A 26252-nucleotide genomic window follows, 5' to 3' on the forward strand; every position below is an offset into this window, starting at 1 on the left:
GAGTAATCGAAAAATATAGCTAAAAAAGATTTTAAATTTTAAAGGTGCTGCCTTGTGTTTTAAAACAACTTTAAAAAACTAGTATTTAGTGCAGACCCTTAATGCTGTTGTGGATTGGAAACTGCACAGAAGCAAAAAACCAAACAAACAAACCCAGAGTAGGAGGAACTAGTCGATTTTTCATCCTGGCAAAAAGTGAGCAATCGGTTGCCTCAGGGTTCGGTAGCAGAGCTGCTGTTTAATGTTTATAACCTTGAAATGGGCGCCGCCAGGGCCGGCTCTACTGTTTTTGCCGCCCCAAGCAGCGTGCCGAATTGCCGCTGTGGAAGGCGGGGTCAGCCCATGTACCCTTAGGGCGGCTCGCGCGTTTCCGTGGCAGCTGAAGACAGAAGCTGTGCTGAACATAAAATCTGCTGCTGAATTGCCGCGGCCCCGGAAACGCGCCTGCCGCCCTAATGGCACATGGACTGCCCCTGCCGTCAGCGGCGGCAATTCGGCAAGCTGCGTGGGGGCAAAAACACAGGGACTGCCGCCCCTTGCAGATTGCCGCCCCAAGCACCTGCTTGGGATGCTAGTGACTGGAGCTGGCCCTGGGCGCCACTGAATTGTTTTGAGGTGGGGGAAAAAACGCTCTTCTGTGATCCCTCAGGAGATTGACGCTAGCAAACTCCGGTTCGGCTGGCTTTGGTGATCGCATTGAGCCTTTGGCTTCGTGTAAGGTGCCGCTGAGAACGGAGAGTGACTGCAGTGAGACGCAGGAGGCAGGAAAGCAAGGTAGAGTGGCAATTCCGTAAGCAGCTGGCATTTCATGGCGCTAGATGCATTGTGAAGACAGACATTGCCTAGCGCCAAGCCAGTGCTGAGCCAACGAATTGATAAGAATTCCCAGTGGGTGAGACGGTACCAAGGTTTTAAAAAAAAAAAAAAAAAAAAGCAAAATCACCCTAACGAATCCAACAATTCTTTCGTCGTAGCAAAGGGAGAGAGATGTCAGACGCTCTGCACTGAAACCAGCAAGACCTTCACTATCTCTGGAAGTTTTAACTTTTTATTGCTAATTGCTCCAGTTTAATTGACTAAATTGATTAGTGCAGAGGCCTGCAGGACAAACTGCAACTGAGCTAGCAGGGTAGAACTAGTGGTGGGAGTGGCTAGCTGTCGGGAGTACAATCCCACCCAGGCTGGAGTTGATTTTAAATCACATTGATTTAAATCACTAGTCAGGAAGACTTGATTTAATCATAGATTTCTACATAAAAGTGCATTCTTGTTGGTTGTTACAACCTTAATACATTTCTTCACAACTCAGAGACAGATGTAGGTTTCACTTTTAGAAGGTACACGCTATATACATTTTTAAGTGATTTTATTTTGAAAACTTTTCTGATTAGTTTTACAGCTATATCAGAAAATGAATGATTGTTTGGTTATTTCATTTACCAAAGGTAATTGAAGCCGATATTTATGAAGTCATTGAGCGGTGCACTATCTCCAATTCAACAGGTTAATCATTAATATTTGGAGGATTTTCTTGCCATGCTTCATTAGGAGGAGAATATCACCAGACAGACATTTAAATTGTTTTATTTAACTAAAACAACAACGTTGTTATGTATTCTGGATTTTTTGTTCAACACCAAACATATAATATTTTAACAAAACAAGCATATGAATTTTTTAATTTCATTGAACATTCAAGTTTTTTAAAATCAGGTTCATCTTTATTAAAATTGTTTTACTAAAATAGTTAAATTAAATATTTAAAAAAAAATTAAATTGACTGTGTCAACCAGGTTAAGATGAGAATTAGTCCAAAGGAAGAAAATATTCTTTCTACACCAGCAGAAGAAGCTACTACTGTTAAAAGTAAGATTATCATTTCAACGGTCTCTGAATCCAAGGGTGAACCATTCACCCTTAGCTCTGAAGTTTATCATAGTTGGCATTATGCAGGGATGATTGCTGGATGTCCGTGTCATAGCCAACTCCTCTTCTTCTGCAGTTAAGGTTTGACGCTGCTACTGAGAATATTTGCAAGAAAATGAGCTGGAGATAGCGCTTGTCCCATTCATTTTTCTAAAATGCTTGTAATTTAACTCTGTCATTCCAAATTGAGAAATCGTTTGGGACCTGAAAAAGCAGGAAAGCTTGTTTTTCTTTTCCGGATTATGAACAAACAGGAAAATGAAGGTGAAGATGACCGAGTTAGCTGCAGAAGCCAATATTTTAAGTTTCTCATGTTGACCTAGCTGACAGTCATTTTGTTGCTCATCCACCTCCCACATCCCTTCAAAGGGCAGGAGAAACAAAAGGAGCCTACAGCAAGCCGGAATGTCCTTTCACATCTCACTTCTCCCATTAGCAGCTCCAGGATGTGCTGCCCTGACGCCAGTGTCAGGCTTGGCTGAGGCTGATACTGCCGTTAGGCTGGGACACCTGAATCCATTGCATCAGGGTTACTGGGGGGATTGAGCAGTCATGCCCCTGGGGTTGTTTCACTGCAGAGAGGAAGTGGCATTGAAAAGGGTGGATCTCTGACAGGCTGGTGCCTTCGGTGGAATTGCTTGGCCAGCTGCGGATGTTTACCATACACCAGCATCTGCTGGCCAGGGTGGGGGCCCTGAGATCCACAGGCAGGAATTGCGGCCTGATGCCCAAGGGGTTCACTCGTAACTGTGAAGCTCCAGTAGCTTAACACACATGGAAGAAATTTTTTAAAGCTTGAAATTCATCCTTCACAAGAGGATACAAAACCATGAAAGCCAACGTACTCCTGTGAAACAAGTCCTGCCCTTTGGCCTGAGAGAGCTTGTCTTCGGAGCCGTCTTTGAGAAAGGTCCCGTATTTAACACATCTACAATAACGTAACTAAACAGAAAGAAGAATGGCATACCCTAGGGATTAGGCTTTCAGCTAGATTGCAATGAAATGCACCATGCAGAGATCGCAGTAGGAGTTTCTGTTAAAGGCCTGATCCTGCTCTCCTGACTCATGCAAAGGCCCCATGGATGTCAGTGGGAGATTTGCTGGAGTGCTGGATGACTCCCTTTTCTCTTCTGCTTGTTTAAGCCTGTCCTCAGGATCAAAGAGCAGGCTCTTGGTTTGTGCAGCTCCCCAGCCTCATTACTTTTTAACTTGCTGCTTCCTCAGTTGACTTGTTTACTAGAATTTCCTTTTTTATTTTTTTTATTCCTTTCATCCCAAACTCCCAGAGCACTTTCCTCCGATTAATTCATTACAAGGCACAATGAGAACCCTGCCAGACTTGGAAGGCGGGGGTGGGGCTCCCTTTCTGAAGTTTGCTTCTCCAGGGCTATTTCTTTCCCACCATCCTGAGCGTCAACCCCAGGTCTCCAGGCAAATCCCAGCTGGAAGGAACCATAGTATTTTACCTGGTTTCACATCCAAACCCTGCGAAACCAGCAGTTTGGGAACATTGTGATGGAAATTCATTAATCAGGCCAGGTTTGTGAGAGGGGTGAGCGTGTGGGTGCGTGCACATGCGTGCAAACTTCTCCAAGCTTTCCAATACCTCTCTGTGTGTCATGAATCTCCAAACCTTGTCAGGGTCACATGCTTTTGGTTCTTGCTGTATTGCAACAGGCGAGGCAGCAGAATGAATTCCAGTTTCCAGTCTAACAGCCCATTTTCCATGGTTTGTAACTTTATCAAATCCCTTTCCAGCCGAAATGTCCCATCCTTGGTCTGAGCTGGGAAGTGAGGTGACTTTCAATTATTTCGTTTTTGAAAGAGTGTTTGTGAGATGCACATGTGAACGCATGCTCCAGTCACAACACGTGCATGCAGACAGCTCATGGACCCCCGACGCTGGGGACAGGTGATGTGATGGCAGCCTCGGCACCTCAATTTCTTTCTGTTATTCTGAGATGTGTGTGAACTAGCCCGTACAGAATCCAGGGCCTGGATTCTATTAAACCTGTGAACTGCAGAGAGTGCAAAGCTCTGGCACGCTGTAAAAATATCTCTTGGATTTGAAGTTATGGCCCAGCCTAGGCTCTTTCTTCACCCAGTTCTCCCAGCATCACATGGCCTTTTTCCCTGCTCAGGAAGTACAGTGCGACAGATCAGCGAAGCACTAGCAGGCCGGCAGTGAGATGAGTCTGCTGCAGGACAATCTGCTGTGGCTTTTTCCCTCCTGCTAAGGAGCAATATAGGTTGCCAGGAAGAGGTGGATCTGTGGAAGCCCTGAGAGTAATTTGTGAAGATTGGTTCAAAGGCCTGCAGTCTTTGGCAGCGGAGTAGGAGGATTGGGGGAAGTTGTGGGGGCACAGAGACTGGGATCTGGGCCTGGGGTGAGCATGGGGGTTGGTTGCAGTTGGGGGGGGGGGGGGGTCTGAGAGGCCAGATGTCTAGGAGAGAGTGGGGGGAGGTGGTTGGTTGGTGGGTCACAGCAGGGGCCAGGTATGTAGGGTCTAGGAGGAGCATGGGGGCTGGAGGCAGTTGAGGGGGGGGATCAGAGGCCAAGTGACACCAGGAGTGGGGGGGAGGTCGTTGGGTGGGGGGGTTACAGGGAGCAGGGGTCTGAGGCGCTGGGGGAGTGTGGGGGCTGGAGGCAGATGCCAGAGGTCAATTTGGGAGCGACTCAGTGCCTTGGGGCTGGCAGCAAAATTCCTACGGGGCTTTGCCGAGCCTGCTACCAGGCCCTGTTTGAGGGCAAAGGCTGCCCCAGGAGAAGGGGCCCGGGGAGAATACCCACCCTGGCTGCAGTCAGAGGAGACGGTGGAGCTGGCCGCACCACCAGCCTGGGCCATTGTGTGGCGGGCCGGAGGGCGATGCAGACTAACCAGGAGCTCTCACTGGTTTATTCTCTGCTGCACTTTGTTTCATTTATGCCCCTTACCATCTGGGGCTGGATCATGCGTAGTACAGGGCAGGGGTGGCTAGAGGAGGCTGGGCCCAGAGAGACCCTGTGTCTTCCGCAACATCCTCATTGCTCTGCCAGGGCGTAACTGTTCCCGCCTTTACCGGGGCATGGAAATAGCCTCCCTCGTCTTCCATAAACTCGCCTCCCTTCGCTGGGTCCCGGCTGTGCGGGAGGGGAAAGCCAGGGCTCCTGCTACTGTCTTCCTTGCTCCCAGGGGGGAGGTGTCTGGGCCACTGACCCTTCTCCCTGCCCTGGGGCTGCGATGGTGGCTGGATGTCTTCACGGCCATTATCCCCTCTCATCCCACCGGGGTGACTGCATAAGGTGAGTCACCAGCTAGCCCAGTAAGAAGGATTGGAAAAGGAACCTCTTCTTAGTTACTATGTGCTCGTAACCCAGCTGCGTGTTAAAATCAGGGGACATTTCCCAAACCTGATTATTGAATTCATCCAAATTCCCCTAGAAAGGAGGAGACTCCTTTTAAAGAACACACCAAACCCTGCATTTTTCACAACCTGTAGCCCAGCCACTAAAAGGTGTGCATTAGTTTCTCTGTCTCTGTCTCTGTCTGCTGCTGTCTCCATGGAATGATCTAAAGCAGAATTGGAATGAGTATCAGTGCACTTTCAGTGGATCTATTAATTTGTGTCATTATTTACTGGCCAATTTATATCCAATATGAGCATGCTTATCAGTAGAGAATCTGCTTTCCAAGAAATGTAAACTTGCCTGCAGCCTGGAGAAAATTAGCTGGAAATGACTGCAGCAATTCCCAGCGTCAGTGTTCCCCTGCTCAGCTCCTGATCTAACTATACATTGGGTTTTGTACCTAAGTTTGAAAGGACTGGACACATCTGCAATAGTTTTAACTGAATCTCTTGCCCATTTTTAGAATAGCGTGTGACTTCATTGTTTACTTCTTTACCATGTTTTCAATAATACACATCAGGATCCTGGAGCAGATTGGAATCTGGTTGGGAATGTAAACAAAATGCTTTCTAAAGATATTTTAGTGGTAAAAATAATTGGAATGAAGACTCCGTATTCCTGATGCTCTACAGGAGGCATGAGTGCTTTCTATTGCTAGAATGTCATGAAATGATCTGCCAGCATTTAAAGGCATGGCACATCTGAGGTATGCTAATGTTATGACACTGTGTAGGCTCAGTTAAAGCTAGAAATTGCAGGCCTAATTTTCAGTGGTTTTCCTCAACTGCACTTGCAAATTTTGCAGGTGCTATTAAGAAAATGTCCTGATCATTTGGACCTTCACATACTATGTGAATAGCTACATGATAGTTATCTAATCCCTTCTAGGTTCTGCAGCAGTAGAATTAAGCACTCTGGTCTCGATTTATCCATGCGTTTTCATGTGCACCCGTGCAAAGGGCATGTAAATTATGACCATTCTGAATGACCTATATTCAAAGAGTGGCAGTGGTTTAACTAAACAGATTCAAAATTGATCTGTTGAAACCAGTGCGAACCCCTACCAGAGCCACAATTAAACCGGTTTATGCGAAACCAATGTTAAGGGAGCTAGTTTAAGTGCATCTGTGTTAGGGGTTAGCACGAGGTTATATAGACTGATTGATTGAATCGATGTAGTTCAACCAGTGCAACTTTATTATTGGAGACCAACCCCTAGCAGCATTTTATGCTCACTTTGCTCTGCAGTAAATGATGACACAGTGCAACAGCAGTTCTGGCACAACGTAAATCTTGGCTCTATATAGTAAATGCACACTGAGAACTACATTAAAAGAAGGTTATTTAGGTTGCAAAGTCAAGCATTCAAAAGTGAGGCAATGACAGAAGTAGGGTAGCCTGAGCAACCTTCATTCTTCCCTTGTGCGTATGCATTCGGATACAGGTTTTCATTGCACTAACGTATATTACTTGTTCCCACAGGGAAAAAAACAGCAATGTATCTTATGGAGGAAATTTGTGGTGTTGTTTTTTTTTCCCAGCTAACGGCGTATTACATTTGAATATTGTGCAATGTGAACTCCCGCCGAGCTGTTGAACTAAGAAATGCTGGTGGCTGCACAGTACTCTGCATGACACTTCACTAGAGGTTGGTGCTCTTGATAATTTTCTTAGGGAAGCAAGAAATGTTCGGGAAGGATTTGCAATGTGTAAACATCCACAATACCTGCTATTATGATGATGACCGAGAACGGCCTAATTATAAAGTAGGGATTTTGCTATTAGCATTCTTTAGAAGAGATTCTGCAGAAGGACCAAGACAAGACACTGTATTTGCAACATTTCGACAGAGTATCAAAGGACTAAAACTTAAAAATGTTCAGTGAGTAAGTGGTGTATAATTAGCCAATGTTCTTAATAACCAAATATCTAAATACAAGACATATTAGTATCTAGGGCTGTGAATGTGTAGCCAATTGTCAAATTTCCTCTTACATCAGGAGACTAGAAAAGGGCAATATGCTTCAGGTCTCAGTACACAACATAAAAATCTGTGTTTATGCCTGAGATGGGGTATTCATTCCACACAAGGCAGAGCAGGTTAAATTAGGTTAATTAACCTGACAGGCTGCATCTGGGGAGAGCCAGGGATTGAAAGGCTGATGGAGGATGGAGCCCAGATGAGCAGGAATGGGGGTTGGGGGGAAGCTGGCAGCAGAAAGGAACCGCAGGGCCAGTGGTCTGCGATCACTCCCTGGGAGGAGGGAGTTTGGGCTGGTAAACCCAGAGAAAGGGGAGTCAGAAGATGTAGGAAGGAATTCCAGGGAAACAGCAACAGGGTCTGGGAGACCGAGTGCCTGGACTGGAACCCGGAGTAGCGGGCAGGCCAGGGTTCGCTTACCAGCCACTGGGGAAGTGGCACACACTGGGCGGGGAAGTGGAAGCCTGCCTGGGCCAATCATCTGATAGGACTTTGCTGCCCTGGAAGAGCAGGACTATAGTGGCCTGGCTGGCGGGCCAAGCCACAAAGAAAGAGCACCCTGAGTCACAGAGAGAGGTGGCATGGTGCTTGAGTGGACAGCCGAAGGGGATGTCGGACCTAGAGGGAGCTAGTCCCCAGAGCTGCCCTAGTGGTGAGTGAACCCCCTGATAATGCCAAAGCCAGATAAATAGCCAACGTAATTTAAAAAGCAGTGGGTCAGGGATACTACAGCAGAAAGAGTTTGTGGTATTGCCGGACACGTCAGTTACAGTGGTAGTGTCCATACCCCTGATCTGGTAGTGAGGGGAGAACCCAGTGGCTTGTCCTGGTTCGTTAGCGTGATTTCTCAGATAGTTTGCACTGTTGTAGCCGTGTTGGTCCCAAAATAGGAGAGAGACAAGGTGGGTGAGAGCTTTTTTTTATTGGACCAACTTCGGCAGAAGAGCTCAATGGAGCTGGAAAGCTGGTTCAGGAAAAGATATTCCCTCACCCACCTTGTCTCGTTACTTCCTAGACGCCTTAGAAGACTTGCCTTTTCTTGAAGGGGATGTTGAACTCCTCTTAGCGTTGTCTGCAATTGTGGGGTCATGAGCGAGAACACGAGATCTGACATTTCCTTTCCCTGTGCCTCTGGGGCGGGCGGAATGCAGAGGTGACCTGCACAATTTAAAGGTTCTGGGATGGCACGTGACTGCCCCATGGAGGTTTTCAAACTGGGGCATGTCGTCCCCCCTCCCCCCAGGGGGATGTGGAGGAGGAGGCGAGCGGCAATGCCAGGCGGCTCAGGCCAGCGACGCCAGGCAGGGCTCTGGAAAGGAGTGCCACCTCCAGCCCCTGACTCACCTCAGTGCGCCACCCAGCCTGGCTGGGTTGGGGGGGCATGCGACCCCCACTTGACCCTCCCCTCACGCATTGCTTCACAGAATGTACTATTGGGTTATCCGGGAGAGGGGGTGGGCGGCCCACACCCATGCTAAACAGCCCCCCCCCCTCAGGAGGATCCACCACGGGCCACGGAAACCCAGGGGAGACACAATAAAAAAAAAAAAACACAGGAGAGGGGGGAGGGGTCATAGGGGGAGGGGAGGGAGGGGGGGAGGGACAGAGAGCCCCGAGCGCCCAGCAGCACTCAAGGGCCAAAAGGGGGGAGCGCAGCCGCCCCGCCCAGAACTCGCCGCGGAGAGAGAGGAGACGGACGACGAGGGACCCCCCCCCCCAGGCAGTCTCTCAGTCTCCTCCCTCTCTCTCTGGTGGGTGGGATGGCCTTTTTTTTTAGGAGGGGGGGGGGAGGAGGAGGAGGTCCACGACCACTTGTGGGGCCACGGATAGGGGTGCATATAGAGAGGAGGGAGGGAAAAGTGTGAGGAAAAAAGCAGAGAGAGTCGGTACAGAGGCCGGGCTGCAGGGGCTGCAGGCTGCACTCGCCCGCCGCCAGGAGGGCTCCAGCCCAGGCAGGTCAGGAAGGGGCCGGGGGGGGGGCCAAGCCGCGGCAGGCAGTGCTGCGCGCGCCATGACGGAGCCGCCCCAGCTATATATCCGGCCAGCTGCCTCAGGGTGGAGTATGTGACCATTGGGTAGAGCAGTGGCTCTCAGCCAGACGTCTCCCGGGGCTACATCAGCCCATCTAGATAGTCGCCTAGTTTTACAACAGGCCACATAAAAAGCACTAACCAAATCAGTACAAACTGAAATTTCATACTGACGACAACTTGTTCATACTGCTCTATACATGGAAATGTATCGTGTAAGGACAATATTTATATTCCACTTAGTTTGTTTTATAATTATATGGTAAAAATTTAAAGTAAACCATTTTTCAGTAATAATGTGCTGTGACACTTTTTTTTTTATTTTTATGTCTGATTTTATAAGCAAGTAGTTTTTAAGGGAGGTGAAACTTGGGGGCACACAAGCCCAATCAGATGCCTGGAAGGGGTACAGTGGTCTGGAAAGGCGGAGAGCCACTGGGGTGGAGCTGTGTGTTGGCAGCGAGATCGACACCCAGCTCTGGGACAGTGTGTGCTCTGGGGCCTAGAGGGAAGGCCTAGGAGACAGACTCTCGCATTCTGTTTGCAGCTCAGCTACTGATTTTGGTGACCTTGGCTAGATCGCCTGTTTGCCCAACTGTTCATAACACTAGAAAATTAACATGCCGTGGTAGGAGGCATGGCTAGATACGTTGTTCACAAAGGTCTGGATGCACAAAGGGAATTAAGCACCTAAGTCCCAGTTTCAGGATCACAACACAAAACTCCCACGCTGTCCCCTGTAGATGCCTAAACTCCCTCAGCAACACCTACATTTTTAGGTAAAAGCTCCTTAGGCATCCACCTTTCACCCTCTGAGCATGTGCACTGCTGCCGCCACCTTGGCATCTGGACGCAATCTCCCATCTAAGCCCCAGACCGATTCACAAACTGGGGGAAGATGGGGCCTAAGCCAGTCGGCATACTCAGTGATCACCTAGGGCATGGGGTCATTCAGAATCTGGCTGGAGGAGGAGGTGGGGCCCACTTAAACTTGTAGCCCAATGGTCAGAGCATGTGCGAGACCCAGGTTCAGTTCCCCCTCTCCCCCCACCCTGATTGCTAGGTGGTGAAAAGGATTTCAACAGGAGGCTCCCACCTCTCAGCAGAGCGTTCTAACCACTGAACTGCGGGACAGTCTGATGTGGGGCTCCCTCCGTCTCTCCTGTTGAAGCAGTTCCTCTCTGGATAACTAATGACAGAGTGATTGGAGCGGGGGGGCTTGACCCTGCATCTCCCGTCTCCCAGGTGGGTGCCCTGGGCTACGGAGTCAGTGTCACTCTCTCGCCGGCCCCGGGAACTGTTCATGTATTTACGCACCATGGGACAGTCATTGGGGCAAGGAGATAGAGGATGATTCTGAGTGCTGTAACCATTGGATGAAAGTTATAAGGCGGGTGGCTGCAGCCCTGATTCCTCCTCGGCTTCTCGCTAAAAGAGGATAGGTGTCTGACCCCAAAGAGGGCTCTCCGCTGAAAGCAAATTAATCAAAAGCCTGGAAATCCTGGCTGGCTAACACCATTTTGGTTCCACTTGCTTTGCCACAGTCCTAAGCTGCCTGGGGCCTGGTCTACGGTACAGTTAGGTCAGCTTAACTACAGTGCTCAGGGCTGTGAAAATGGCACGCCCCAGGCAATGTAGTTACGCCGACCTAAGCTCCAGTGCAGACACTGCTAGGTCACCGGAAGAATTCTTCCATCTACCTAGCTACTGTCCAGAGGTGGCATGGGGGGGTCACATCCCCACCCCAGATTTGCTGCTTGGCTTGTATTGAGCATGCTCGGTGTAACTGCTGAAGCCAACTGCCCTCACTCTGCCCCCCTCCCGCCCCCACTATCGGCCAGCCCAGGTCGTCTCTGCTCCTGGATTGACTGCAGGGAGGGAAGAGCCCCTCTGAGGCTGCGGTAAGTGTCTGCACGACAGTGCTGTCCCAGCGTAGCTGCAGCTGTGCCTCTGTAGTGTCTCTAGTGCAGACACAGCCTGAGCTCTCCCAAGGCTGCTGGCAGAGCTGGAGCTAAAATGGGATGAGCACCAGTGGTGTAAATGGCTTATGAGAATGGTGCTTTCAATTTCAGCTTTGAATGATCCCTACATGTAACTCAGAGGCCCTCAAGTTCTGCTTGGTTTCCTACCCAAACGAGGTGAACCCAACGCCTTTCCAGTGGCTTCCTCCTGAAATAACAAACTCTCCCGGTTAACTCCAGCATAGCCCAGGTTCACCTGGTGACTGTTCCGGGGAAGCTCTGGATTTTGTTTGTGAGGTTCAGTTACAAACCTTTCCAGTGACGCACACTCTGTGGTTTGTTCCAGCAAGATACGTAGGGTTATTTCTTTGCATGAGAATTCGCTTTGCTCCTTTATCCAGTTGTCTGAGTGCATCTACTTTAGTTTTGCCGTACTCGGCAAGAAAAGTTACTCCTGGCTGAGCAGCTTAGCAGTTTCATTTGTTAAACTACCGTAGCTCCCTGTGTGGGTGCCCTGCGGGATGAGAGTGCATGTACAGAAGCCTGGTCTTTTCGTGGCCTTGGAGATGCAAGCCCCAGAGCTAGGGGCCTTGGCTCCCTCTATAGGAGAAAGGGGAGAAGGAAGCAGTTCTTTGCTCCAGACGGGTTTCAGCTGCTAAATGTTAATGCAGTCCCCTGAGTGGTTTTTAGCCATATTTGGATTCGTTCTAGGTGTCGTCTGTGGGGATGCATGTTAAACTGGACTGGTAGGGAAATACATGCAAGGGGGGAATACAGAGAGACGCCGTGGGGCAAGCTGGACCCTGATCTAAACACACAGTGAGCTCAGACGTGGTATTCAAGCCCAAAGTAATTGAGGGGGGGTCAGGAGCTTGCAGTGTCTTGTTCTAGGCACCCAATGCAGAGAGCAGAGGCCTGGACGGAGTCTTGCACTGCACCTGAGAGAGAGTTCGGAGCATCCTGTCGAGCTGACAAGTAGCCCTGAGCGGGAGGGAGCAGAGACAGCAGCCGCCTGCCTGAGCCGTGTGCAGCCAACAACGCCAGATATTTCACAGCGAGCCCAGGGGGTCTGCTAGTTTCCTTGCTGCTACTGAACCAAACTAGGGCTCTGGAGTGGTGGCTTGGCTCCGTTCTGATTGTGTGTTGGGGTCCGGAAGGAAGGGTTGATCTAAGAGGAGTTTCTGTGCTTCAAGGACTCCCTCAATCGAACGCTGATAGCGATTGCAGATGGGAATGGTGTTCTGCATCCGCAGTGACTGGCCAGGACTCCTGCATTTTCTGCTTCATTTCCTGAGCTAGCTAGCAGCTTTCCTCTTTCCCTGTGCAGGGACAGGTGTGTTACCAGCTCCCGGCTGCTGTCTGAGTGGGGCAGGACACCACACACCCCGACTCACAAACCTGCCAGTGTGCGACACAAATCATTAATGCTGTGTGACAAAGGACCTGGAAATCCTCTTCACAGACACGCTGATACATTTCGGACAATACGCTGTTAAAAGACAAAATATCCAGGCACTCACCAACGAATGAATAAACTGACTCGTCGCCTTGTTGTTGTACCAGCATCAGCAGAGGGCAAGATACAAACGAAAGTCCCTGCCGTTCTCCAGAGCTGGATACTGACCTGGGTCCTGGTCCTGAACGGGGAGGTGCATGGGTGGGTATCCGTGGATGTTAATGGTGCTCTGCACAGGCCCACCTCCCACTGCAGAATCGTAGGCTTGGGAGCTGGGGCTCACACACCCCTGGTGCAGCAGTGCCAGGCAGCTGCTACGTGAATTTCCTTGGATTCTGCAAACTGACCTATTGCACAGGAAACGTTTAGACACATCTTTGTGGAGCCGTTGGCTCTTCTCCTAGCCACCCAGAAAGAGGGGCTACAGGACAGAGTACTGGGTTCCTGAGCCGTGCCACCCTGCAGTACACACCCACAAGGACTTTGCTTAGGGGTGCCCGGCTCCCCCCAAGAATTCTCTTGTCTGTCTCTTCCACTGCTGAACATGGCTCTGCCTGCACAAGGATAGGAGGAGAGCAATTAGGTAGTTAAGTAGTGGAAAAGAAAACCCATTATACTTCATTTGGAGCACAGCGGGTCAGCGTTAACCAGCAGGGCTGCATGCAAAATCAGATCCTGCTATTTTAGAACCAAAGAGTGTAAAAGCCAGACTGAGAATATAAAACCCCAGTGAGTGTGAATGAGAGGTGCAGAGGTGCATCTTGTACTAGTCCAACTCAGGCAGGAAAGTGTGGGGAGGAGGAACCTCCCCCACCCTAAAGGAGATTTTTGTGGGTAGCGAAGGGATGGACCCTATAACAGAACCTAAGTTGAGTACCCTGAGGGCAAGATGGGGCCTAGGAGAGCTGAAGGGAAGAAACACCTTTCCTCTGAGACAGGAGGGGATCTACATAACAGAGTGCTGAGGGCTAGCAGTTGAGCCAGCACTTGGGTTGCTAGGACCTGCTTGGTTCCCTGGAGAAGGCCTAATTGGACAGAGATGTACCTGATTACCAGGCCAGGCTGGGGCCAGTGAGCCCATCAGCTCACTGGCCCCGGAAGAAGGAAGATGGAAGATGTACAAAAGGGCACAGGAAGGAGTGTTGGGTGGGATGAGGAGGAGAGACACACAGGGCTAGGAGGCCTGGCAAAGGGGGTCCTCTGACTAGATACTTTACTCCCCAGACTGCCATTTGGAGAAGCTGAGATCCAGTATAAAGGGCTGGTGACGCTGCCATGCATTGGTGGAGGGGTTCAAACACTGTCTGTGAGCTACACAGCAGTGTCTGAGCAGTCTGTCTTTGGGGGGGCTGTCAGAACGCCACCCTGCCACGCACATGTTTACACAAACCAAGAGCCCAATCTTTGATCCTGATTACAGACTTAAACAAGCATAAAAGAAAAGGGAGTGAGGACCGAATCCTGCATTCAGCACTCAGGCAAATCTCCCATTGAGGTCCGAGGGAAGCCTGCATGAGTCAGGAGAGCAGGATCAGCCCTTTAGGAGTTTCTGTTAATGTGATTGCTGCATGGTGCATTTCACTGTGATTTAGTGGAAGGCTTAATCCCTATGGTGTGCTGCTGTTCTTCTTGTAGTTTAATTCTACTCAAGGATGGCTCCAAAGCAAAGCTCTCCTGGGCCAGGGGACAGGACTTGTTGTAGTACGTGATGAATTCCTATGCTATGGAAGCTGAGTTATTTATGTAAAAGTCTTGTATCCTAACGAGAAGGATGAATTTTAAGTTTTGCAAAACTTCTTCCCTCAGTGTTGAGTTACAGGAGCACCATTTCCTCTCAGTGGTGCTAGTGCAAGTCCCTGTTCTCCCCCTTGGCAATCATTCAGCCTACGCGGGCAGTGCATCACTTCCTCTGCTCCGGGCAGCTCTCATCAGCTCAGCTCATCACAATCAGCCTTAATTCTGGCCTTTCCTAATTTTTGAGCTCTTGACTTTGCAACCTGAATATTATTTTAATGTACCTCTTCCCTATGTGTGTGTGGGGGTGTAAAACCCACCCTGTAGCAACCACGTAGGGCTTAAGGAAAGTTACGTCCCCAGCGATGACTGAGTGGCTGACTAGCAACAGCCAGGCTGCAGAGTGGGGCAGCTGCCAGAGAGGCCAGGGACTGGCCCAAGCAGGTTCCTCAGCAGTAGCCTGGCCAGAAGCCACCGCAGGACAGAGCAGGAGGCCTGCCATTGGGCAGGGGGTAAGATTGCTGGTTAATAGACAGAGGGACGTTTCTTTCTCTACTACTCTATGAGGACGTAAGAAGGAGGCCAGGCTCCTCTAGGCCCATGTTGTCAGGCCTTGGAGAGACTATTATAGGGTGAAGGAGTAGCTGGCAGAGAGCAGGAAACTGAGCAATTAAAGGCCAAAGTATCCTAACCCCTGGGTTAAAGGGCGAAGGAACAAAGCCCTTTCCCAGCTGGGTTTAGTGGGCGGGTGTTGGGCAGTAGAGGTGGCCTGTGACATACAGGAGGTCAGAGTAGGTGATACGGTTGTCCCTTCTGGCCTTAAACGGGGTGGGTGGGTGTGTGTGTGTGCGTGTGTGTGTGTGTGTGTGTGAGAGAGAGAGAGCTATTTACTTACGTGACCCTTTTACCAGGTGTTGTCAGGAGCAAGAAGGGCTGGGATTGGATATTCAGGGGTCCCACCAGCTAGAGCCCCACACAGCATTTTTGGACTCACCAAATCTCTTCCCTGGCAGCCCGTGATAGGCAGTACTTCCCCGCATGCACGCCCGGGTCTGTGGATGAAACAAAACTGTATGGGAGGCGGGGAGGAATGTACACTGCATCCATGTGGGAAAACACCGCCACAGTCTATCTAAACCAATGATAAACACCCCCCCGTAAAGAGAACATTGACAGCAGTCTATTAACTCTATTCTCCTAGGTCCTCATCCACTAGACAAACGTCCTTTGCCCTTCCCCGGTCATAAACCCTGCTGAGTGTGGGGCGGTGGGTGGTGCAGCCCCGCAGTGCTGAAGTGCCCTCGGCCGGGCCGCTCTCCAGTCCCAAGGCTGAACCACCTCGCCCAGCCATAGAGGTGTCAGCTTTAGTTTGCGGCTGGATAGAAGAGGCCTCACCAGAGTTCACTCTTGTACCCTGCCAAGACGCTGCATCTGCACCACCTCCCATTTAAGAGTCTTCCCAGCAGCATAGGACCCTCACTGGAGAGAAGCCCCTAGCATATAAGCCAGTGGTTCTCAATATGCAGCCCAGTCAGCACCCAGCTGCTGCAGCCCATGTGACATCCTCAGGGCCATTCAGATAGTGTCTATATAATGAGTGGATGCGACCCATAGACAGCTGCATATGTGGCCCACAACGGTAAATTCATTGAGAACCACTGACCTAAGGACACGTAAGCAGAGTCCTTGATACGTTTTTCTCTTCCCTTAGTTCAGCTCCTCTAGCCAGCCAACTCTGCGCTGTGTACAGCGAGGGTGACTCCCAAAGTGTCCCTGGGGGAATTCTGTGTAGAAAACTTGGGGCTTGGCTACACTCGAAACTCCAAAGTGCTGCCGTGGGACCGCTCTGGAGCGCGAGTGTGGTTGCAGCGCCAGCGCTGGGAGAGAGCTCTCCCAGCGCTGCAGGTACTCCACCTCCCCGAGGGGATTAGCTTACAGCGCTGAGAGCCGCACTCCCAGCGCTGGGGCACTGTTTACACTGGCGCTTTACAGCGCTGTAACTTGCTGCGCTCAGGGGAGTGTTTTTTCACACCCCTGAGCGAGAAAGTTTCAGCGCTGTAAAGCACCAGTGTAGCCAAAGCCTTAGGCAAACCACAGTCTCTCTGCAGCTGTACTTCCCCCGGTTCACCAACAGATGGGAGAAGAAAGCTCCTTACCTAGACCGTCAGTCGACAGGGGCTACGGTTAGGAGTGACAGAGCCTCCAGCCACTGGGTGGCCTGCCTCTCTAGGGAAAGAGAGCAGCGTGCAGACCATCTGAACTGGGGTCTGGGTGAAGAAGATGCAAAGAGAATTCTGTGTCAGTGGAGTTGTGACCCGTATTTACAATCCCCTCGTTCTGGGATGTAAGTGGATGCCTTCGTCATGGAGAAACCCTGCATTCTTCACAGCTGCTTCCATCTGACTGCAGCATTTCCCATGTAAAGTCAGTTTCCTGGCCCCTGTATCTCTCAGTACGAAGCACTCAGCTACTTAAACTTTGTCACTCTCAATTGTGTGTATGTCTGTTTCTACTCAAAAGCAGACACAGTTTCCATTACGTTTAATCTGCCCTAAACCTGCAAGGCAGACGTACCGTCACTCTGCATTAACCTCGTGCCTTGCACAGGTATAAGGCACTGAATTCTAATGGCAAGCTGGAAGACATGGCTGCAGTAATGAGGATGTCTGGATTACTGGCTGATGACGGGTGGGCTTGCTGATAGATTAGACAATCATGCATGTGATCGCAAAGCAGCAGTCACTAAACTCTTGCATGGAAGTTTAAAACAAAAATTAAATAGTGGCTCAGCTATCCATGTGCAGTAAAGAAGAACTGTGTCTAGGCACGAGATGGATAATAAAGCTCAGAGCCACCATGTGGTCTGTTCTGTGGCACAAAACAGCTTAGTTGCCTGTGGGCTGCAATACTGTGTGTTGTTGGGTTGAGTGTGGGGATACTGGGTGGTGTGGGTGGTTTGTGATATACAGGAGGTCAAACGAGATGATCTGATGGTTCCTTCTGACCTTAAACTCTATGACTCTAGGCTGTAAAAGCACAGTAATAAAAATCCACCCGTCCCAATTACAAGTTACTGCTAAGGTGTAATTCGAATGGAGCTCCAGTAGCATAAACGCTAATTCATTAATGTCTGTAAAGTTCTCTAGAGAGTCTCTCATGGCAGGTGCCATTAGAAGTTGTAGCTGCTGCTGCTGATTATTGCTATCATACAGCTGTGATGGAGCATTCCCCCGCCCCCCAGCCCTGGAGGGGTTAATACAGGCAAGAGAGGCCAGGTAGCCCTGGGCTGCACCTGGAGGGGAGCGAGGAGGCAGTGAGGCTGAAGTGGGGCTGAAGCTCACCTGGGCAGGGGCAGGGGCAGGGGTGGTGTCTATAAAGCAGGGAGCCAGCAGCAGGGAAGGGGCCGCAGTGAGGGAGCTGCAGACACACTCCCTGGTACGAGGGGGGCGAGCAGGAGCCTGTCCCAGGAGTGCGGGGAGCCGTCCAGGGAAGGAGCAGTAAGGGCTGGGAGAGGAAAGACCTGAGCTGCTGGGACAGGGTCCCTGGATTGGAGCCTGGTGTAGAGAGCAGGCCAGGTGGTTCCCCTACAAGCCATGCAGGAGCGGGGCAGCCTGTCTGGGGGGTGCCTGGGACGGTTTGGAAGGAGACTTTGATAATACCCGGGAAGGGGGGACTTGAGTGTGACCCGGCCAGGGGGCAAAGCGCTGCAGCTCCGGGAGCCCAAGAGAGGGCTCAGAGTGAGCAGGCTGGACAACGGGCTGAGTAACTGCAGGAAGAGGCGTCAGGCTGTGTGGGGAGCTAAGCCCCAGCTGGGACACTAGGAGGCACCGGAGCGTTGAGCGAGTGCCCTGTTACACCACCTTTACCAGGTTGTATGTGTATGGGGGCTCCTCAGGGGAGGTGTCTGTCTGAGCCAAAAGGGACAGGGTATGGGCTAGGAGGACAGATGATTACTTACACCCAAGAGATGACTTTCACACTGCAAATATTATTTGGATTCAGTAGAACCTGGTGCAACGGATGATTTATCAAACAGCCATACTGCATTCCTGTCTGTCTGGCAGTGCCCAGCACCCTGGGCGGGGGCCAGCCCTAAATACACAAATAACAATCATTGGAACATGGCCACTAGTGATTTCAACGGCAGTATCTTGATTTATGCCAATGAAGGATCTTGTCCAGGGTGTCATCCTAAAACTAAGCAATCACTGGACAATCAGCAGGCTCCATTTCCAAGGTTTAAACACCAGCTTGTAATCTGAAAGGCTGATGCTTTGCCCAGTCAGGTGATAAAGGCAGGACGACCACCCCATTCGAACCAGGATGTGAAGCAGCTAATGATGGTCGCCGTCAGCATAGCGATAACTCATCCCACAGCATAGCCCCAAGATAAGGAGAGTTCCCGTGGGATGCACGGACAGGTGAGCTATATGCCAGAGGAGCTTCTATCCCACCCGTGGATTTTCCCAAGAGCTGGTGATGGCCCCAAAGCCTGGAAATGCCTGTCCCAGACCTTCGGCCAAGTACAAGAGGGTCAGCAGAAAAGAGACAGGCCAAAAGGAGGCCAAGCCACAGCACAGGCAGCAGAACAAACAGCCAGAGAGATCCTTGCAGAAATAACAGCAGTCCCTGCTGGGGTTCTGGGCTCACGGCCTAAACTATTTGATTCTGTGATTAAGGTCCAGGATGCAGAACAGGTATTTAAACACTGGAACAACCACATCCCTGACAGCTAGGGACGTTTTCCTAATGTCCAAACTAAACTGCCCTTGCTGCAATTTAAGCCCATTGCTTCTTGTCCTGTCCTCAGAAGTTAAGGAGAACAATTTTTCACCCTCTTCCTTGTAACAACCTTTTATGTACTTGAAAACAGTTATCCTGTCGATATAAGGTGGTTACTTCCACGTCACCTTGCCAGGGAGGTGCAAAGGGGCCTTAGTGTAAATGAGAATCAGCCCATCGTTTCCAAGAGAGTCAGTAAATGTTTGGAGGACTGTGTATTGTGGGATATAATCACTAACTCGAGGAAGGGCTGGTTCTCAATGGAAATTGACAATGGCCTCTGACTCATGCCTAGGAACACTGTGCATTCCCAGGTTCTCTCCAGTGGTGGATGGAATAAGTTGAGATGGAGACAGGTCACCTGAATGTAAACACTGATAAAAAGGCATAAAGGGAAAATATTTGACAACCGTAGAGAGAGCGTCCGTCTGTGGATGCACACTCTGTGCCTTCCTCAAGCAGCTCAGAGAGTGTGTTCTGAGTCCCAGGCTAGGGCACAGCAGGGCATATTTCATTAACTGCAGCACTAACGGGGAGATTTACTTAACTGCTGTTGTTGCAAAGAGAGATGGATGTATCCTAGAGAACAGTTAAGGGTTGATTTAAAGATTTCCTTTTCCAAGCAATCACGCACCAAGATGGATAACACTGGAAGCTGAAATATTTCACAGACAAAAGAGAAGCGCTTCAGGTGAGCTAGCTGGGATCAGACGTGCTCTTTGGAAGCCCAAGAAGACCGTCTTCAAAATTGCAGCTGAGTCAACGGTTCAGTGCAAACACAGGGTGATGTGTTAGCCAGAGTGAACAGTGAGCTTGAAAGATGAGATAGGACAACATGGAGTGAATAGAACTTCGCTGATTTACATCAGCTGAGGATCTATCCTTAAAGCTGAGGATCTATCATTATAAAGTACCTGGCGGGCAGACTGGATTTACTGTGCTGAGCCATTTGGAGAGAGCATCCCTCACTGCCCGGAGCGGGTGTGTAAAGAGCACCACACGTCGTCTGACAGTACAGTCAGCTTGCAGAAATGGTCATAGGAACACAGCGGAACAGAGGGCTGCAAGGGACCTCTGGGGCCAGGGAGTCCTCTCCCTGCTTGTCGGGCTGCCTGACTGTGAGTGCCAATCTCAGGGCAGACTGTCAGAAACAGGGCTGACACCCCAAACTGGTGGTGTGTTCTGTAATCAGATTTCACCAAGCCAGTAACAAATGGGAACTCCTGGATCTGCCCCAAGGAAACTATAGCAGTCTTACCCTGGAGTCAGACAGTCTCCTTAGACTCTCCAGTCTGTCTTGCCACCCAGGCAAGCTGGACTTTGTGATAAATGGTCACACCAAAAATCACACCACATTCAGGTTGTTCCCAGTCCCAAGAGACCAGTCAGTCACTTACCCCAGATCGATTTGTACTCTAGATCTTACACCAAAGACAGCGCCTATAGCCAATCCTGTAATAAACTAGCTAAAGGTTTCAGAGTAGCAGCCGTGTTAGTCTGTATCCACAAAAAAAACAGGAGTACTTGTGGCACCTTAAAGACTAACAAATTTATTTTAGCATGAGCTTTCGTGAGCTAAAGCTCACTTCTTCGGATGCATAGAATGGAACACACAGACAGGAGATATTTATACATACAGAGAACATGAAAAGGTGGAAGTATGCATACCAACAGGCAGAGTCTAATCAATTGAGATGAGCTGTCATTAGCAGGAGGAAAAAAACTAACCACTCAGTGACAGACTTGAAGGTGGCAATTTTGCAACAAAAAAACTTCAAAAACAGACTCCAAAGAGAAACTGCTGAACTTGAATTAATATGCAAACTAGATACTATTAACTGTGGCCTAAACAAAGACTGGGAATGGTTGGGTCATTACACCAATTGAATCTATTTCCCTATGTTAAGTTCTCCTCACACCTTCTATGGGCCATCTTAATTAACACTTCAAAAAGTTTTTTTCCTCCTGCTAACGATAGCTCATCTCAATTGATTAGACTCTGCCTGTTGGTATGCATACTTCCACCTTTTCATGTTCTCTGTATGTATAAATATCTCCTGTCTGTATGTTCCATTCTATGCATCCGAAGAAGTGAGCTGTAGCTCACGAAAGCTCATGCTTAAATAAATTTGTTAGTCTTTAAGGTGCCACAAGTACTCCTGTTTTTTTAGCTAAAGGTTTATTAACTAGGAAGAAAGAATAAGAGTTAGGCCTTGTCTACACTGGCACTTTACAGCACTGAAACTTTCTCGCTCAGGGATGTGAAAAAACACCACCACCACCACCACCCCCCGAGCGCAGCAAGTTTCAGTGCTGTAAAGTGGCAGTGTAGACAGTGCACCAGCGCTGGGAGCTGTTCCCCTCGTGGGGGTGGTGTTTTTACAGCGCTGGGAGACTACACAACCGTGGCAGCGTTTTAACGTTGCTAGTGAAGACGCATTCTTATTTACAGGTTAAAGCCAGAAAACATATACGCTCCAATGAGTTACCAACTCAATCCCGAGTGACAGAGCTGTAGTGATCTGTCCACTGAAAGTGTCTTTCAGGGTAGCCCCAGGAGGCAGCCCTGGGGATCTCCGGCTTCAGTTTAGAGTCTCTGGCCCTTCAGAGTTCAAACAGCCAAAAAGATAAAAAATCTTCCTGTCAATTATTTTTATTCTTCTCTTCCAGCATTCAAAGTGATGGGACGAGGCCTTCTGCACGTACTCCCATGGGCGCCAAAGGGCCATTGACCAACCCTTTGTGCTGGGATGATCCTTGATGGCCCATCTGATGTTGATGATCCTTCTGGAGAGGCAGGGGGAGGATTCCTGTGCCTGGGTTCACAAGTTCAGAGCAAATATTTTCAAAGTTATTAAGCCAACCGTACATATTTCCCTATAGCCAGGAACAGCGACATTATACGTGAGATTAGTGCAGGCACCAACTAACCAGCATTTCTGAGTCTGAACACTAAATACAGTCTTCTAAGAGTAACATCCAGATGATGCGGTCTGGGCTCCAGAGACGAGGTGTCAGTTCTTAGCTAATGCCTGCAGCCTGGGGTAGAGCTGGCATCTGCCCTGCCAGTGTCACACTATCACAAGCAGCCCCGGCCTATGAGCCAATTCATAAACTTAGCAAGCGCCATCTTAACACTAGTTATGCTGTTCGCCCCCCTGCACGCTCCTGTTGGGGGCTGGTCCAGACCCTCACTCCTCTGATGGCTGGAACCCTCCTTTTAGTTTCTAGCCTCAGTTTACCCAGGCCAGTTTGTATCTATTTGTTCTTGTGCCAACACTGTCTTTTCACTTCAATAGCCTTTCACCCTCCCTGGTGCTTCTCCCTTCCTCCCCTGATGTATTTACAGAGAGCATCCGATCCCCTCTCTGCCTTCCAGTGCCTGTGCAATGGCATTAAAGCTTCCCTCTCTCTGCTGGCAATGCCTGGCCTGACACGTCCCCGGCTTGCATTAGCCTTTCTCACAGCCACAGCATGCTGGTGGCTCATAGCCCTCCTGTGACTGACTCATATACTCAGCCCCTGGGTTGCGGTCAGGGCAATGTGTAGCTGTATATGTTTCGGTGTAGCAGTGGGCCGTTATGGGGCAGATAGCGGCTGGCACTCCGGTAGCAGCACATCTTCGCTATGTGCAGCCCTCGTTCTGGGCTGCGGCTGTGGGGATGGCACAGCTGTGAGCCAGCTGCGTGGCTCTCTCCCTGCACTAGTGTGTGGTGCAGCCGAATCCCCCAAGGTGCAAGGTCCCTGCCTTGTGCTGCTCAGCCTTTCCCTCCTTGCAGTGAGTTAGGGATCTGCTCCCCGCTTGAATCTCCTCCAAGGTCCTGCTCTGTAGAGATGAGCTGCCCTCATTTTAACTCTGTCCCTCCCTAGGCCGCAAAGAGACAGCAGATCAGGGACAGGCTCAGCTTGCTCTGGGGGCAGATCAAAAACCCAGCTGGCATTTTGGGGGCGGAGAGCTAGGAGCCTTGTGTGCCTTGTGCTGATCCCAGGAATGACCTGCCCCTGCTGCAGCAGCTGAGGCTGTTCTCAGGCAGGAGCCCAGGGGTGGGGCTGGCAGATGCAGTAACGGCAGGCGCTCTGGTGGGGCAGTTTCTGTTCTGAGTACGAGGGTTAGCACCTCACCCCAGCTCAGCACACACAGGGCCAGGGCTGGGCCGGGAGGAGGGCTGTCCTGGATGATCAGAAGGGTTTGGAGAAGGAATTCCTGAGTCACAGCCCTCTGAGAGCAGAGACAGTTCTCGCTGGTCCAAGCATCTGCTAGTGCTTTGTCTGTCAGAGCCAGGGGCTTGGATCTCAGCTTAGCGGGGACCTTCCTGCCAGCTCCCTCCTCTCCCTGCCCCCTTCGGCCCTACATCCCAGCCCCTAGCAGCATGGGGCAGAGAGAGACAAGAAAGTCCCTTGGACTCCCCTTCCCTTGAGAGGCAGGACTGCCCAATAGGGAGGCTGTTATCTGGGACTAAGGAGACGCCGGTTCAATCCCCTGCTCTGCACTGGACTTCCCATGTGGCCGGAGCAGGGACGCAGCCTCGCTGCGCCTTCGTTCCCCACCTGTCCGATGGCGCTGGGGGGCTAATGTGCGAAGGCTTGTGCAGGGGGTACCGTGGTAATGGCGGCCGTCTGGCAGTGGACTAGATAGAGCCTGAGGCACTGGGAAGGGACAGAGACAATGAGGATGTAGGGGGAGGAGAGGGGCTGGGGGGTTCCCAGTGTTCCTGGGACTCACCTGTCTGTAGGGGTTGGGGGTTAGGAAGATGATGATTGGAGGGGGCGGAGGAGGAGGAGACAAACAGGCTGGAAGGGGCCTTGTCCCTCTCGTCTTTCGGCTCTGGGAACCAGCACGGCAGCACCAGCGGCCCAGGGGAAAGCCGCTGTGATTGCTGGGCAGGGAAGGAGGACTTGGGTGCCTAGTGATCATTATTTCTGACTGCATGTTTTTAAAGCGTAAACTCAGCAGACTCAGATCACAAGAGGGAATCTATGGGAATAGTTAGTTTTAATGTTTTGACAAATAGAGGGAAAAGTTTTTCCAGACTTGTTTTCACTTTATCCCAGTAATATTCCTACTACCAGTCTCCCGAATCTCGCTTTTCCTCCTCGGGAAACGCAGATGCAAGGATTTCTGTGGCTTCAGAGTGACTGCAAAGTTGTGTGTGGCTCAGAGCTCAAGCTGATAGCATCGCTAACACCGAAAGCAGGGCAGGCGCCGCTTTCCTAGCATTCCTCACAAGGAGCCACGTTCACCAGCCCACATCTGCTCCAATGGCACTTGGTTTGCTCCATTAAAGACCAGATCATTTGGCCTCATGTTAGCCGGTGAAACCACACACAAATCTGAGCTTGGGTCTTGGCAGGTAAGTGAAGAGGGAAATGACTTTGAAGTAGCTTGGGGTTTTAGTATAGATTGATTTTGTACATTTCAGTGCCATGAATATCAGATCTTAATGAGTTGGTTTCCTAAACAGCATCTTAAATGCTGATAAAGAATTTTAATAATAAAGCCTGGATAGTTTACATTGCTACGAATAGAGTCTGTCCTGTTATGAATGGTGCAACTTAACATTGCCTGGTTAGTGTGGAGTAAGCATTTCCAAAATACTTTTCCATTACTGCTAGCTGGTCCTACGGAGCAGGGATGTTATTACAACTCACTGCCATTCAAACTGATCGATTGCACGGACAGATTATCTCAAGCACTTAGAGCTCACCCTGAACATTTAACAAAACGCGTTTCTTGTCCTTTCCCTCGCTGGTTATGTGTGCAGATTGGCTAACTGTTTGCAGAAAGAATAATGACCCCTGCATGGTCCTGAGCTAATGTTATTCTAGCCTTGCCAAGTTTCCCACTACCCTATATCATGCCTTTTCCCTAGAAAAATTATCAGATATCACGAAAACCACCAGTAAAGAAAAGACCCATAAATAGTGCAGGTGCGCTTGGCATGAATGAATTACAGATATAACACCATCATTGCTGCCTTCGTCATCATTTTCCCGGTGCTCATCTGCTCTGCACCGTTGGCTTGCCGGCAGTGAGCTCTGCTGTAGTTCAGGGACCAGCCAGCTTTAACCTCAGCCTTATGTTGTTGTTTTTTATCTCTGTTCCTTCTGAAGCAGTTTCTCCTGGGCTTTAGCAAGATCCCAAGTCCTCTTGCAGTTGTATCAGTGGCATGTTCAAAACACCGTGGGTACCATGCAATGCAACGCAAAGGTACATCTCCGAAACAAGTCTATTGAGCAAATATTCCCAAGCGCTGACTGGGGTTTCCGCTGTCCCTTTCTAACCGTCATTATGAACAGGGAGCATGGGGAAGAATTTCAAAGACACACGTGGGAGGTGGGTGCCCAATGCCCATGGGAGCTGGCCTCCTAACTGCCCTGTCTGTCTCTGACACTCTTCCCCATTAGAGCCCTTCGGAGACCACTCAGTGAAACAAAGCAAATCTGTCAGGCTGTGGCTACGCTCCCAGCTAGGGCTGTGATTTCCCCTGCTTGTGAACACGCCTGTGGAGAGCTAGCGGGAGTCACAAAGTAGCTGCAGTGGCAGGGCTAGCAGCTGAGCCAGGCCAAGTATTTACTTGCCTGAAACCGGCCGGTAAGTACTTGGCACGACTCAGCCGTGTCTCCGCTGCCACCAGCCTGGCTGCTGCGGCTAGACTGCTCTTCGTCCTCAGGTTATCTCGCTGAGAGCTAGCCCCAGTGTGTGTGTGTGAGCAGGGGAATCACACCCTTTGCTGGTCCTGTCGACGGTACCCCCATGCTCAGGGTCCAGTGCTGAGCTCATGCTGGTCCCTCCATCTGCCTTCTCTCGCTCCCTCCAGATGCTCAATTGGGGCCAGAGCCTTCTGCACTTGGGAAGAGGGTCAAGTTACATTAGCAAAAAAAAATGAGGAGTCCTTGTGGCACCTTAGAGACTCATACATTGATTTGGGCATAAGCTTTCGTGGGCTACAGCCGCTTCATCAAATGTGTGCAGTAAAAGATACAGGAGCAGGTA

General features: G+C 50.2%; 1 long non-coding RNA gene across 1 annotated transcript in view; it reads left to right on the forward strand.

The window, feature by feature from the left end:
- The window catches only part of LOC120400972, a 62822-nt gene that overhangs the window by 21205 nt on the left and 15365 nt on the right, over positions 1-26252 (forward strand). The window contains exon 2 of the long non-coding RNA XR_005596201.1: positions 6856-6962. This is a non-coding gene — a long non-coding RNA (uncharacterized LOC120400972). The remainder of the gene's footprint in view (positions 1-6855; positions 6963-26252) is intronic.

The sequence above is a fragment of the Mauremys reevesii genome, linkage group 3 (assembly GCF_016161935.1).
Source record: "Mauremys reevesii isolate NIE-2019 linkage group 3, ASM1616193v1, whole genome shotgun sequence".
Lineage (NCBI taxonomy): Eukaryota > Metazoa > Chordata > Testudines > Geoemydidae > Mauremys > Mauremys reevesii.